Raw genomic sequence first — 12,902 nt, 5'->3', positions numbered from 1 at the left:
GATCCCTGTTGACCTCTTGTTCTTAGTCCATCATTTGTCTTCTGATTATCAGCACTTTTGCAAAAGAGCATAAAGATGTGGTTTTTGGAGTTCCCACTGTGGCATAGCAGGTGAAGGATCTGGCATTGCTGCAGCTGTGGCTCAGATTCAGTCCCTGGGCAGGGAACTTCCATGTGCCATGGGTGCAGCCAAAAAATCAATAAATATGTGGTTTTCATCAGAGAAAGCCTTTCATCTGTTTAGGAAGGGTTTAAATAATAAAATAAAATAATATTCTCATTAATCAAACCCAATAAACCATGACTTGCTCTGTTACTAATTTACAAGGTTTTTAAGACTATAGACCTCCTTACTCTTCCCAAAGGAATTAATTAATCATTTGCCTTTTCTTCAGTTTTGAGCCTCCTATTACTCACTTCATTGTCAGCACTGCTTGGCAGTTTATGATCAGAACCAACCTATCAAGGAGTTCCCCTTGTGAGTCAGTGGTAATGAACCCAACTAGTACCCATGAGGATGCAGGTCCGATCCCTGGCCTCTCTCAGTGGGTTAGAATCCGCTGTTGCCATGAGCTGTGGTGTAGGTTGCAGACTTGGCTCTGGTGTAGGCCGGCAGTTGCAGCTCTGATTTGACTCCTAGCCTGGGAACTTCCTTAGGCTGTGGGTGTGGCCCTAAAAAGACCCCCCCAAAAACAAACAAAACAACAACAACAGCAACTAGCCCTATCCGTTTTTTCTAAATGTTTTTGCAGTTTTACATAGGTTAATATTGTGCCCTACCTGGGCTGTTTTAGACCTTAATGTACTTTAAGATTTGGGTGGGGGGTGGCTGTTGGAGTTGTAAGAGGTGCATTGTGGGACCTGGAGAAAAGTTCATATCCCACAGAAAAGGCCAGAAGAAACTGTTCCTGAGCTTTCCCTTTATCCAGTATCCCTGAGGCACTGAGCCAATGAGCAGAGGCTGTAATTGGGCTGTTCTGTGTAAATTGTCACTAAGTTTAGACGCACTAGCATTGTCTGACAGGGTGCGCCAACCACAGCCAGTATTGGTGGCGCTCAGTAGAGTATTGGACATCTGGGTGCCTGGCTGTCTCTGCTTTGTGTGGAGTGTCTGCTTGTTGGCTGCAAGCTAATAGACTCATTTCTTTAAGGCTGTGTTTCCCAAAGGGCGTGGATCACCTCTGAGATACTCTTCAAGGACAGAAGGGTGCAGAGGTCAAATAGATTTGGTAAACTTGTCACATGCCAACCCTGCTTTGTGATTCAAAATGCATGTTGCTATATTAAAGATCTCAAAAGGGCGGTGAGAATAAGGATTTGGGGATCTTTTGTGGTAAAGAAGCCAGTTTAAATTTTGTTTCACCATTGGACCCTAGAATCTTTCTTCCCTCCAAGTATCTATAAATACAATTTGGGAAACAATGATGTAGAGATTGTGAACGTGTGGGGCTGCCTCTCACGGGCTCACCGGCCTGTTGTGTGAGCCCCTTCTCAGCCTTCCAGGGACATCGTATCAGCTGCTAGAAATGTATCACGGTGGCAATATTTAAATCACAGAAATGAATAAATGCTAAAAATCAGGCTTCCACCCCTCAGACTTCTGGACCTTAGAGCTTACAAGCACCCTGCTGACATCAGCCCATTTCCCCAGAGATGTTACAAAGGGACCTAGACATTAGAATACATTTCTTTCTTTCTTTTTTTTTTTTTTTTTTTTTTTTTTTGCTTTTTAGGGCCGCACCTGCAGCATAGGGAGGTCCCAGGCTAGGGATCCAGTCAGAGCTGTAGCTGCTGGCCTACACCACAGCCACAGCAACTTGGGATCCTTAACCCACTAAGAGAGGCCAGAGATGGAACCTGCGTCCTCATGGTTGCTAGTCAGATTCGCTAACCACTAAGTGACAATGGGAGCTCCGATACGCATCTTTATATTCCTCCCCCTGCACAGTTTTTGGTGAATCTCTAACTGTAAACCACACCTCAGATTCTTCTTTAGAGCTATTATATAAACAAGATAGGATGTGCATAAATGTTGAAAAGACCAATATGTTGGACAGTTGGAGCAGCTTGGAGTAATCAGTTAGAGAGAGGTGTCTTCAGAGGGCTATTTTTGAATGGGGAGAAGATGGTGTCTGCTGAAGACTAGCGCCTGTGAAGACCAGAAGACCAGGTTGGGAGAGCCCATCTCAGCCTGGTGGGACCTCCCATTTTAAAATGGGCAGCGTGGTTAGCTAGAGACATTAAAGGCGACACAGATTATATTCTTCAAAGGGCCACAGTTTTGTTCTGGGGTCAAGTTTCAGGTTGTAAGCCTTTTTTTTTTCTTTCTGTTTCTCCCCCCAGGACTTGGACAGAAACCCAAAAAATTCTCTGGGTTGGAATTTCTCTTTGATATTGGTCCTGGTCTAAGGGGGAGTTGTTACTCACATTTCATTATGTGTGCTCTTAGATTTGGTAAGTTCGCTGGAAAAGTTCAGCTGTTTCTGAATTAAGCAACTTTATAAGTAGGTTTTTTTTTTTTTTTTTCAGAATATAGATCATCTAAAAGTAGCTAAATGTCAAAGGCTTTTCTTTTCTCCCCTTTTTCCCTTCCCTTTATTTTTAACTCTCATTGAGTAAGGGTCTTTTAAATGCATTGAGCTTGGGGAAAGAGACCTAAAAAAGGAAAATACATTTAAAAAATTCTTTCTGAGTAGTCACGACACCTGATTTTGCAACCAAGTGGGATTGTTTTGGGGTTTACAGTTATATAGCGTTTTGGGACAAAACAGAATTTGCTGTATTATAAACAATTTTGAGACCACACTGAATGCAGTAACATCCTAAGGGGTATAGTCAGTAAACTGTTTTCATATTGTGACAGATTTGCATTTCTGTTTAGGAAAAGCCTTGGGCGTATCTGACGCATTTTTGGAGAAAAGAGGCTTGAGGAGCAGAGTAATTTTTGAGTTTACATGGAGGAAGGAGTTGAGATGTTCAGGTGGTTAACAATGTTTAACAATTTAAATTTTTTGTTGAAGTAATACTTGGGACACATAGATTTTTAAAAAAAAGGTCAAACAATATTTTCCAGTTCTCATCCCTATAGGCAGTTAATTCTAACTCCTTGGTCTGTTCTTCTCTTACTGCTAAATAATATACTTACACTGCTAAGTTTAGACTTCTTCATTTTAGAAATTACCTCCTGGCTTTCTCTTCTCTTCTCGTGGGGTTATGAGCCTGGGCTGTGGAGGCAGAAGGTCTGGGTGTGCGTCCATCCCCTACCCTTTCCTGGCCATTTTGTCCTTGAGCAGCATACTTAAACTTTCTCAGCCTAATGTAGAATGAGGAATAGTAATAATAATAATGGTCTCCAGGCCTGCCCTTAAGGATGCAGGGCCTGGGGTAAGAGCCCAAATGGAGGCCAGATAGCTAAATATTTAAAAGGCATCATGAAATATTGAAGAGATATATTTAAATATTTAAAAGATATATACCATATGCCTAAATATTTAAAAGGTTTAAATCAAGCTGTAGCTATGGCCTGGCACCTGTTTTCACCCAGGGCCTGGAAGCCTACTCCTCTGGTGTGTCCCCCAAGACCCAAAGTCTGAAGACGCCCTGATCTTTGGACCGGCCTCGGGTGACAGCAGGAATCTGCACCGGCAGCTCTGCCGGACACTGGCCCTGGACCTGATGAACTAGTTGTAGACTGAGCAGCTCAAGCTCCCAGGGAGCCTGGCCGTGGGTGGATTCTCCTAACGGGATAATTGTCTTGAGCCTTTTCTGACTGAGGCTCTCCAGGCAGCTGTAAGCGCTCCCCAGACCTGCCCCTTCTCTGTAGGAAAGCAGTGGGGGCTCTGCCACCCAGGGCTGAGGCTGGGATCATGCCCCTCCCCCACCCCATCTGTCTCTCTCCCATAATTCCCATCACTCAGCCAGTTTCCAAATCTAAAAAAAACAGAAACAAAACTTTCCTATGAGAATGAGAAGAAAAAAAAAAATCTCTACATTTAGATAAATGGCTTGTGTAAAGCACAGGCCCAGGGCAGAGGCTCCTTTTGTCTGGAAGCAAAGGTACTGAGTGCCCCATTGGCTGTGGGGGGATTCACACAAAACTCTCCCAACAGTGCCTGGGGCACAGTAAGTCCTGTTCTGTCGTTTGTTGTGTTTCTTAAATTTTTGGTGTTCTATAATTTGGCTATGGTGGGGACATTTTTCCTTTGAGATGCTAGCTAAACCATCAGAGGTAGAGGCTTGCCGAACTTAGCCAAAACAGAAGATGCCCAGATAAACAATGGACCGTATTTCTAGGAAAAGATTAATGGTCATTTCTGTGAAATTCAAATGTAGCTGGCAGCCTTGAAGAACCCTTTCAGTCTGAGACTTGGCTCCTTTAGTCTTGGGAGGTATTCCCGTAGTTTTTCTTTGATAATATCGTCTCTTTGTTTTCTCTTTGTGAAACACTCTTATTAGTCAGATGTTGAATCAACTGGATTTAACTTACAATTTTCAAACCTTTTCCCTCCTGTTGTCCAGATTTCTTTTCGAGTTCCACTTTCTGGGAGATTTCCTGATTTCCTTGACTTTTTTTTTTTTGGTCACCTGTTTTATCTTTTATTTCAGTGATGAATATTTATTCTTTCTAAATGTTCTTTCTTGTTCTTTGGCTGCTGCTTTTCCGTGACTTCCTGTCTTTTTTCCTCCGAGGATATTATTTGTGTACATAGATATGTTCTTTTACTCTGAGGCATTTCTGTCCTCATCTTGCTCTCTTATTTGTTTACTTTGGTCTCTTTCGAGTGGGAGGCTTTCCCACAGGTCTGGTGATCTTTAAGGACGAGACTGTGACAGGCTGATGGACGGTCTGCCCTCACAGACCCATTCTCTGGGGGCCTCTCTAGGGTCATTTGTGGAGCCTCTCCCCTGAAAAACCCCCAGCAGCAGCACCAGGAACCATCTCACTGGAGCTTTCGTTTCTTAGGGTCTGTTCTCCTGCCTGGGGAATAAACTTGGCTCTTGGCCTTAGACATGGAGGAAAGGGAAGGCCAGGCTTTTCCATCTCCTATCTCACCATGGGAGCTCTGCACCTTGAGCCTCCATGGCTTTGGATAACCCAGAGAATTTGTCTCTTGCCCTTCTCCAGCTGCCTCAGGTGGCAGAGGGTCAGGGCATCATAAAAGGGCTCTGTGTTGAGACTTCACCCACTCCCTGTTTTCAGCCCCACTCTTTCCATATCTGGTGTCTCTGTTGCTGATTCCCAGGCCCGAGTGTCTTTGAAGTTGCCTAGGTCTGTCCTGCATCTCCTAATCTCCCTCCTGCAAGACCTTGGGCTGTAACATCTTGCCCTCTGTCTTCTTCCTTTCCCCAGAACTTTATTGGCTTTGGTTCCATTCTCATGGCCCTATCCTGTGGGTATATGATATATATTTTTGGTAATAATTTTATTGAGTTACAGTTCTCATACTATGCAGTTCACACATTTATAACATACAGTTCAGTGGTTTTTGGTCTCTTCACAGTGTTATGTAACCATCTCCACAGTCAGTTGTAGGACCTTTCCATCACCTCAAAAAGAAACCTTGACTATTGGTGGGAATGTACATTGATGCAGTCACTATGGAAGACATTATGGAGGTTCCTAAAACTGAAAATAGAGTTATCGTATGATCCAGCAGTCCCACTCCTGGGCATATATCTGGAAAAGGCAAAAACTCTTAATTCAGAAAGATAAATGCACCCCAGTGTTGGTTGCAGTACTATTCACAGTAGCCAAGACACAGAAGGAACCTAAATGTCCATCGACAGAAGAATTGATAAGATGTACATATATACAATGGAATATTACTCGGCCACAAAAAGAATGAAATGCCATTTGCAGCAGCATGGGTGGAACTAGAGATTATCATACTAAGTGAAGTAAATCAGAGAAAGACAAATACATGATATCACTTATATGTGGAATCTAAAATGTGATACAAGTGAACTTATTTACAAAACAGGAACAGATTCACAGATGTAGAAAACAAACTTATGGTCACCAAAGGGGAAAGGGGGGTGAGGGAGGGATAAATTAGGAGTTTGGGATTAGAAGATACAAACTACTATATATAAACTAGATAAACAATAAAAAAATAAGGTCCTAATGTATAGCACAGGACCTAATGTATAGCACAGTTTTGTATATACATAAAACTGCATCACTTTGCTCTATACCAGAAACTTAACACAACCTTGTAAATCAACTCTAATTAAAAATAAATAGAATAAAATGGAGTGGAAAAAAAAGCCCCTGTGCTTTTTAGCTATTACTCCAGTTCTCCCAACTTCCCAGCCATAAGGAACCACAGATCTACTTTCTGTCTCTATATAATTGCTTTTTTTATCTTTTATTTATTTATTTATTTATTTATTTTTGTCTTTTTGCTATTTCTTTGGGCCGCTCCCACGGCATATGGAGGTTCCCAGGCTAGGGGTCGAATTGGAGCTGTAGCTCTTGGCCTACGCCAGAGCCACAGCAACGTGGGATCCGAGCCGCGTCTGCAACCTACACCACAGCTCACGGCAACGCCGGATCGTTAACCCACTGAGCAAGGGCAGGGACCGAACCCGCAACCTCATGGTTCCTAGTTGGATTCCTTAACCACTGCGCCATGACGGGAACTCTGCTTTTTTTAATCTTTTAAAAAATACTTTTAGGAGTTCTCATTGTGGCTCAGCGGTAATAAACCCAACTACTATCCATGAGGATGCAGGTTCGATACCTGGCTTCGCTCAGTGGGTTAAGGATCCCACGTTTTCGTGATGTTATGTAGGTTACAGACGCAGCTTGGATCCTGTGTTGCTGTGGCTGTAGCATAGGCTGGCAGCTGTAGCTCTGATCCGACCCCTAGTCCGGGAACTTCCATATGTTGCAGGTACAGCCCTAAAATTAAAACAAAAACACAAAACAAAAAAAACACTTTTAATGTCATTTTTGTAGAATTTCAGGAGGGAAGGGAAAGAAACTCATGAGTTCAGTCAACATTCTTTTATGGGAAGTCCTTGCCATGTGTAAAATACTAAAATATTAAAAACATTCTGTTTTTCTACTGCATTCTGAGGATTGACTCAAGTACCCTTTGACAGACATGTGAATTTTCCTTTGTTCTCTATTTCTCTCTCCCCACTTTCCTACCCTTAAAAAAAAAATCCCTTGTTTAGTGCCCTTGCTTGACCTGAACATTGATCTTTGGAGCTGAGAGTTGCCAGGCTCAGATGAATGGCCTTTATGTCCTTGACTTTTTAGCGGTTTTCACATGTCTGAAGAGTGGTCATATGGGGTAGTTGACTTGGAGCTGGAAGGTCATCCTTTGAATCCAGGCCCCCAAGTGTCTTCTAGGTTGAGGAAGTGGGGGCTCTGAGCTTGTGACAATGGGTATCACTTTCAGTTACTTAACAGGATACTCTCATGCATTTGCCAGATAGTCAGCACCTGTTCTTGGGCAGTTTTAGAAAATAGACTTTTGGACTCTGACTGAACTGGATAATTAGAGAAGATAGACAACATCACTTGTTATAAATGGTGGCAAATACAAGGTCATGAGTTCTAAGGTCCTTTGGGGTTGAGTCGACATAAGCTCTCCTTGGGGCTGCTGCCAGAGAGCCCTGTCCCCATGTCTTCAGATTTCTCTGAAGGGTCTGCACCCACCCCTTGTGCATTCACAGCCTGCCAGGCTTTCCCACTTCCAGGACTACCTGCCTTCCTCTTTCCCTGAAGAACTGAAAGTCAGCTTCCAGAGAACTAGGTGGCTACGAGGTAGATGCCTCTACAGTTTGATGGGGACACAGCACACTATTGCTTTGACTTTTTCCCAGCTCAGTCTCCGTTCCTGTTTTTCTCTAGCTTCTCTTGGTGCAGTGGCTTGTTGGTATTGGTTTAGGACTCAGACATTGCTCCTCTGGATGAGGACTCCCGGCTGGGGTGGGTGATGTTGGAGACTCCCAGCCTGGCTTTCATCCACCACGTTGTGTTGTGATTGAATCATGCTGGTGCTCAGCCCTCTGGGGAGTCTGGTCTGAGCTGGGGCCCTGTGACCTCCCAGTCAACGTGGAAACATGGTTCAGAGGTGTGGTCGAGGCAGGGTTAGGCAGGGACAGGTCAGATGGCAGCTGGCCCTTGGTTATTCTTGACTAGGAAGACACGGTTTCAAAATTAAGAGAAAAGGTCATAAAACAGAAGACATACTGAAGTATTTTGCTTTATGAGTTGAAATTTTGCTGCCCTTTAAGAGGAAACTGTGCATTCTTTCTTTGTATGAGCTCCAGGTGACCCACCAATGGCTGATCCCTAGAGCAGGACTGGAGGTGAATCTGCACCAGGAAAGAGGTCAGCATTTTGAAATGAAATGAGATATAATAAGGACCCAGGGCCATCGTGCTGAAAGTACCTAGGAGTGCTCCTCTTCCCCCTTTTCCTCCAGTCAAACCATCATCCCCTCAAAACTACTTCACTTTCTTGTCTTACAAACAGTCCTTCAGGGAGTTTTCTGTCATGGCTCAGTGATCAATGAACCCGACTAGTATCCATGAGGGTGTGGGTTTGATCCCTGGCCTCACTCAGTGGGTTAAGGATCCAGTGTTGCTGTGAGCTGTGGTGTAGGTTGCAGACATGGCTCGAATCCTGCATTGCTGTGGCTGTGGTGTAGGCCGGCAGCTATAGCTCCTATTTGATCCCTAGCCTGGGAACCTCCATATGCCTCGGCCCTAAAAAGACAAAACAAACAAAAAAAAAACCCCAAAAACAAATCTTTCATTTTTCCTATTTTGTTTTACTATTCTAACAAATAGACAATGAGAGGAAGAAAATAGCATGTTAATGCCTACTAACATGCTATTTGATGCTTTCTGTATAATTTGTTCTCATTTATACTACAGTCCTGTGATACAGCTATTATCATTTCTCACTTGAAAGATGAGGAACCTGAGGCTCTTCCTTCAGCAAAACCTGAGGAATAAGTTCTTTGTACCTAGCTAACGGAGGGGTGTGTGTATGAGATTCTAGGTTAAGAAATAGCCGGGGGAAAAAATGTAATTGTAATGTACACATGTAAGGATAACCTGACCCCCTTGCTGTACAGTGGGAAAATAAAAAAAATTATAAAAAAAAAAAAAAAGAAATAGCCTGGCCCAAGAGAAACAATGTGTATGGCCCCCCCCACCCCACGTACTTGCAGAACTCCTGCAGAACGATGGTCGGGCTCCAATTGGTTGGGGTCTTTGGTGTCAGAACAAGGAAATGGGACTTAATGTGAAGGTGATTTGAGGATTGTTAATAGAGAGGAGTGATAGAAATGATTAAAATGGAGTTTGAGAAAGATTCACCTGGCAGTTCTGAAGGAGAGGTTGGAGAACAGGGTGTTGTGTTTTTCTAGGTGTAAGATGAGATGGTCCAAAAGGAGTGCCAGGGATTATAAAGAGCATGGATGTAACATTGCCAAGGAAAAGGGGCAGGATTGGTGAGGAAGAAGAATTCCATATAAAAATTAAGTGTGTATCTTTGAGAAGGTAAAATTTTCTTTTTTTGGCTTTTTAGGGCTGTGCCTGTGGCATATGGAAGGTTCCAGGCTAGGGGTTGAATCAGAACTGTAGCTGCTGGCCTACACCACAGCCACAACAACGCCAGATCCGAGCCCCTTCTGTGACGTGCACTGCAGATTGCAGCAACATTGGATCCTTAACCCACTGAGTGAGGCCAGGGATCAAACCTACATCCTCATGGTTACTAATCGGGTTCTTAACCGGATGAGCCACAGTGGAAACTCTGAGAAGGTAAATTTTTTTTTTTTTGGTCTTTTTAGGGCTGCACCCTCGGCATGTGGAGGGTCCCAGGCTAGGGGTTGAGTCTGAGCTGTAGCCGCTAGCCTGTACCACAGCCTGTACCACAGCTACAGCAACGTGGGATCCAGACTACGTCTGAGCTACATCTGTGACCTACAGCACAGCTCATGGCAATGCCAGATCATTAACCCACCAAGTGAGGCCAGGGATCAAACCCGAGTCCTCATTATACTAGTCAGATTTGTTTCTGCTGAGCCATGATGGGAACTCCTGAGAAGGTAAATTTTATATGTGTATTTTTATTATAATTTAAAAAAATGAAATGTATACCTTACTCAGTTGTCCTGTATGTGGGCCATTAATTACACCGATTTGTCACAGGTATGGATTTTATTATTTGTTTGGGAAATTATACTGAATATAATTTATATAAAGGGAAATATTGGGAGTTCCTGTTGTGGTGCAGTGGAAATGAATCCGACTAGTATCCATGAGAATGTGAGTTTGATCCCTGGCCTCACTCAGCTGGTTGGGGATCTGGTGGTGGCATGAGCTGTGGTGTAGGTTATAGATGTGGCTTGGATCCCATGTTGCTGTGGCTCTGGTATAGGCAGATGTAGCTCCTATTCCTAGCCTGGAAACTTCCATATGCAGGTGTGGCTGTATAAAGCAAAAAAAAAAAAGGAAAATAGTAGTTCCCATCTTAGCTGTTCACTTTTGGAATGGCAAACCCCAGTAACATTGTTATTATTGAAAAAAGGTAAGGGCAGCCTTGTTAGAAGACCTCTGAAGGATGACAAGGTGGGTAAATGCTTCATTTCTCTCCATGTGACCCGTACAACCAATCACCAGGAGGGACTTGTTTTATATGTGAACTCTGAGTGATCCAGTAATCTTGCTGCCCAGCACGGGGTGTAAAGAGAAACAAATCATTTATCGTCTGTGGTCACAGACTGGATCTGGCTGTAGTAGCTGAAGGTAACCTCCATCATTTTGTGTGCAGAAAGCACGGAGAGTACAAACTTTGAAAAATTCTATTTCTAGGAAACTTTGGTTTAAAAATTGCTAAGCCATTTTGATTAGTCAGTGGCTGACCTTGAGGCAGCTTATGGGTAAGAGGATAAAATGGAAAGTTAATCTCCACATATGCAGAGCTGTTATTTAAACATTTTAGGAATTATTTCTTGTTTATAATGCTCATCTTTTGCTCATCCCAGCTCCCCTCTTTGCATTTAATATTCCCCCACTCTCTTAACTGTTCATTATCTCTGCCTTACTTAAAAAAAACCTAAGGCTCATGCTTTATTTAGATTTCCTCAGTTTTTACCCAATGTCCTTTTTCTGTCCCGGGATCCCATCCAGGAGATCACATTGCATTAGGTCATCATGTCTTCTTGGGCTCCTCTTGGCTGTGACAGTTCCTCAGGCCTCCCTAGTTTTTTATGCCCTTGACAGTTTTGAGGACTGGTTAAGTGTTGGTTGTAGAATGCCCTCAGTTGGGATGTGGCTGAGGCTTTTCCCCATGGTGAGGCTGGGTAACCTGCTGCCCTGTGATAGCAAGGGGACTCAGCACTGTTGAGGTTGACCTTGGTCACCTCACTCAGTCTTTGTGAGGCATTTCCTCTGTGGAGGTACTCTTTCCTCTCCCTTTTCCATATTGTCTTCTTAGGAAGCAAGTCATTTAAAGAGTGGGATTATTCCTCTGTCAGGGTGGGACATTGGCATAAATTAATTGGAATTTTTGTGCACGTGAGTTTTGCTGTTTCCCATCTATTCAGTCATTGCAGTCATTTTTGTCAGTATGGACTCATGGGTATCTATTTTACAATTTGGGTTATAATGCAGTATTGCCTCATCTGTTGCTCAGATTGTACCAGCTTTGGCCCCTGGGAGCTCTTTGGGCTGACCTCATTGTCCCTTTGACGTGCCCTTCTCAGTGCAGTTTGTTTCCTTTTTTTTTGTTTTGTTTTGGAGCACTTCCTTAGTTTCTGGCACGACAGAATGCTCCAGGCTCATTTTGTGCATTTCCTGCCTAATGTTGGAATTGGCCTTTTCTCCCAGGAGCACTGGTCCCTTTTAGTGGAGAGGGGTGTTGGAACCCAGACCTTGGCTATCCTCATGCTGGGTCTGTGCCAGGAATCCGCCCCTGTGCTGGTTCACCTTCTCACATGACTCATTTCTTCTTTTTCCTATCGAGTCTTTTCATCAGGTTGCCCAGATTAGGTTTTTATAGCTGTCAGATTTTTAGAAGGCTAGACCTGTACAAAATTATTCCTTGGATGGGTGATTAAGCTGCTTTTACTTAATTTATTTTTAATGTGTTTGGAGTTCTGGTATTGACACTATATAGGGATCTGGCTGCAAATTTAGATTAAATTTGGGTCAGTGATATTTTTGGTCTGAGATTTGTATCTTTTATTACAGTTTTTATAAGAATTTTACAGATTCCTGACCCTTAGGGAGATAGTGAAAAACCTATTAAAATTAAATTTTGAGCATTTGGTTTTATCAAGGCAAAATAAGCAGATGAAAGAAAATGGACCTGGGAGTTAGAGGTTTACATTTTATCTTTCCCAATTTAAAGTACAGCTTAGATTCGTAGAGAAAGCTAAGGGTAGCCGGATGGTTAAATGAAGGAGATTAATTAAAGTGTAGGCAATTGGAGGAATATAAAATTCACATCTTCAGGAAGTAATTTCTTCTCTAAATTTGTCTTTTATGGGGAAACCCTGAGAAGCTAGCTGAACACATGTCTTCCTAATAAGTGTGAGTGAACTATACTGAAATGAATACTTCTTTTTACTCATTATTTCAAAACAGGAATATACATTATTTTTTTTCTGTTCCCACCATCACTTCTTTTTTTTTTTTTTTTTGTCTTTTTAGGGCCACACCCATAGCATATGGAAGTTCCCAGGCTAGGGGTCCGGTCTGAGCTATAGCTGCCAGCCTACTCCACAGCTACAGCAATGCCAGATCCGAGCCACATCTGTGACCTACACCACAGTTCATGGCAACTCCAGATCCTTAACCCACTGAGCGAGACCAGGGATCAAACCTGCAATCTCATGGTTCCTAGTCGGATTCGTTTCTGCCTGACCATGA

General features: G+C 43.0%; 1 long non-coding RNA gene across 16 annotated transcripts in view; it reads left to right on the top strand.

Moving 5' to 3' along the window:
• ZNF532 overlaps window positions 1-12,902 on the top strand; it is a 107,930-nt gene that overhangs the window by 23,983 nt on the left and 71,045 nt on the right. For 7 of the 16 annotated variants that reach the window (XR_002346168.1, XR_002346157.1, XR_002346171.1 and 4 more), the window contains one exon: window positions 2,343-2,453. The exons of the other annotated variants lie outside the window; for them this stretch is intronic. This is a non-coding gene — a long non-coding RNA (zinc finger protein 532). The remainder of the gene's footprint in view (window positions 1-2,342; window positions 2,454-12,902) is intronic. 16 annotated transcript variants of the gene reach the window in all.

The sequence above is a fragment of the Sus scrofa genome, chromosome 1, assembly GCF_000003025.6.
Source record: "Sus scrofa isolate TJ Tabasco breed Duroc chromosome 1, Sscrofa11.1, whole genome shotgun sequence".
Lineage (NCBI taxonomy): Eukaryota > Metazoa > Chordata > Mammalia > Artiodactyla > Suidae > Sus > Sus scrofa.
Note: the sequence above shows the minus strand (reverse complement) of the source record. Positions and strands in the feature narration are given on the sequence as shown.